The sequence below is a fragment of the Apaloderma vittatum genome, unplaced genomic scaffold (assembly GCF_000703405.1).
Source record: "Apaloderma vittatum isolate BGI_N311 unplaced genomic scaffold, ASM70340v1 scaffold21447, whole genome shotgun sequence".
NCBI classification, from domain to species: domain Eukaryota; kingdom Metazoa; phylum Chordata; class Aves; order Trogoniformes; family Trogonidae; genus Apaloderma; species Apaloderma vittatum.
The window spans coordinates 5,930-9,013 of NW_009726987.1; positions in this window are offsets into that span (position 1 = coordinate 5,930).

Below are 3,084 nucleotides of genomic sequence, written 5' to 3' on the forward strand. Positions count from 1 at the left end.
GCGGCTGGGCTGCCTTCTCCTGCGACTCCTTTGCAAACAGTGGGCTGGGTCCGGGGCCGCTGCCTGGTGCGGAGCTGAGTGGCTGCCTTGAAGCTGGTCACCTTCTGGATGGTGAATGATGTTGGGCATGAAGGAGACTTGACTTTCTCTTCCTTTGCTAGCTGTGTGGAAGTTGCTCGTTAAAACCACCCATACTAGGGCAGAGAACCGTGATAGCTGTGGTACTCCAGAGGAAGAGGAAGGATGAAAATATACATTCAAAGTGACTGGGGGGTGCCAGTTGAAAGCAGCCCATGCCATGTGTGTGTTTCAGAAGGGAGCAGCTGGCTACGCTCTGCAAAGCGCAGTGGCCCCACTGCCCGCGAGATGCCTGCTGGCCTGAGCTCCCAGCTAGTACAGCTCTGCAAAGTCACTCGGTGTCACTTGCTGCTGGTACCTCATCAGGACAAGATCTGATCTGCGGGAGCGGTGGCTCTTTGACCAGCTCCCAAGTCCAAAAACAAACCGGGAGGGAGCACCGGCCACAAAAGGGTTGCTTGCCTAGAATTGGGCCGTTCTCAACTTCACACACAGTGGCTGACAGGATCAGTTTGTGAAGGTGGAAGGACTGAGACTGAGCCGCATCTTGTACCCATGAAGCGTCTTCTGCTTGTGAGGCTGCACACCCATGACCTGCGCTCACCTCTCTGTAGCAGTCCCTCGTGCGTTCTGATTTGCCAGGACCTCAGTCTAGCTCTAAACTTCCTCTTGCAAGTTGAAAGCGACCACCAAGCTGAATGTGAAATAAGAGACTCGAAACCAAAGATGGGTAGGACAAGTGTTTTGTGCGTATGACGTCGAGACAATTGAGCAACTGATTCGGGTGCTCTGAATTAGTCACTGAAGAACCCTTTGTGCAAGACACAAGTCAACTGCCCTGAACCACATTACGTGAGTATTTTTTGCCATGATACTTACTTTCTTTTGTTTGTTTTTCCTGAGAAGAGAGGTAGGGAAACCTAGAAGTGCTGTACCACGTCTAAAAGTAGGAAAAAGTGAAGGCTGCAGGTTATCTCTATATTTTCCTCCTCGCAATCTGTTTAGTAAAGGCAGCTGTCGTGTGGAAGGATTTGGATATCTCAGCACTGTAACCTACATCATGGCTTGGGTGAGTGGGTGCTGTCTTCACCACTTGCTGGTGTGTGTCGCAGAGGGAGTCCGTGTGAAAATGCGTTCCCAGACAGGACGAGAATTTATTCTGAGAAATAAGGTAACAAGTCCAGGGAGGATCTGATGGCAAATAAGGACCAGAACCTCAGCAGTTCAGCTACAGAGAACTTTTGAAGCTCTCGATGTAGATATCCCAGGCACTGAGGACTTTTATTTTTTTTTTCAGCCTCGCTCCTATTTTGAGTCCTGCATGGGCATGGTCCTTGGAGGATGTAGGTCTGCTTGAGGTGTACAGCTTTCAGTAGTGTAGCTGGAAAGTAGGATGCTTTGGCCCGCTGCTCTGAGGATATGCTGCAGCAGCTGAGAGCTCGGGAACTGAGCATGAATTTTGCTGCGTTTGTAGGTCATGTGTGCTCAGGCACGGATTGTACAGCAAACTGTGTCATGGCAGAGCTGCAAACAGTGCAGCCAAACTGCACAACTTTCCCCTCTGCCTCCGAAAAGCCCAGCCCCCCAAATGGGTTTTTTGACAGGCAGACTTGAGAGAATTGCAGAAGGCTTGCTGCTGCTTCTTGGGATTTTGTTTGTGGCGAGGGGAGGCTGCTGAAGGGCAGAGGGGTTTAATATCACTGACTGCAGGCAAGAGCAGCGTGTGCTGACTGGAAAGCTGTAGTGACCATTTCTCAGCCTGGAACAGAGCCAGGGGTCTCCCAGCAGCTAATTCTGGGCCTGCAATACCTGCCTGAACCTGTCTCAAGTGTTTCTGGGATTCCTTTGCTGAGAAAAAATGTGCATTTGGAAAGCAAAAAAGTTAGTGACCATGTCTGGCCATGTAAACAGAAGGAAGCTCTCTTAGCACTGAGCAGTGGCAGGGAGGAGGCCTTCTCACCATGAGCAGCACCCTGGAGGAAGGGGATTATTTCTAGAGTAAGGAGCCTGTGCTCCTACCAGACTTCTCTGAGAGCATACTAAGAAAAAACGTCCCATTGCTTTCTGAGAAGAGTTAACATCTCTGAACATCTCGGTTCAGATGCTAGACCTGAACCCCACACCGCCAGAAAGATTCATTACTTAAGGGAAAAAGCAAAGCTTTTTCAGGCTGAGCCCTCCCTACTGCTCTCTCTGTCTTCCCTTCCAGGGCTCAGAGCAGTCTCACACCGGAGACGTATCTGACATCTGCGCTTCACTGAGTTTCAGGCTAGGACACTGGCTGACCTGAGAGGCTGAGCATCCTGGTGGCAGAGATCATGTCCTTCTCCCAAGAACCGGAGGAAGTCTTTCTCTGACCTCGCAGTTCGGTTTGGCTGCAGGCTGTTGCTGTCCTGTCCCAGGGAAAACTGATGCATGTGTCACCTCTGCCATTCTTTAAAGGCTAAGATGAAGCTGTTGCTGAGCCTGACTCTGCTGCTGATGTGGTTGGGTAAGCTGTAAGTCATTCTGGTGGCTTTATTCACCTCGCCTGCTTTCTCCCCTGCCTTTGCCGAAAGACCCTCTCTTCCTGTGGTGGGAACCCCTTGGGAGTTTGCGGGCACACGGAGCTGGCAGTGCTGTGTGGTCTCCTGGGTACCAGGAAACAGCTCTGCTCTCGTACATGTGTAGGCTTCAGATTGCAGCAGCGTCCCTGGATGGAGTCCTGTACTTAGTTCTGCCAGGCTCCGAGGCTTTGAAAGAAGTAGAACGGCTTTGCCTAGTCTTAAGTAGAGGGAAAGCTTTCCAAGGTATTGATTTTGGCTCTGCTCGAGGCAGCTGGCTCCTCTCCACAAGCAAATGCTTGTCATTTTCAGCTCCACAGCTGGTCAAGAGTGAAAGAAACCTGTTTGGGAATCTCTAGAGCTTTGCATTTGTTATTTACAGGGCATCACACAAATAGCTGGTGCTTCGCTAGGGCTCACCCCTTAGTGGCTTTTTGTTGACGGGGGACAGAGGGAGCGCGGG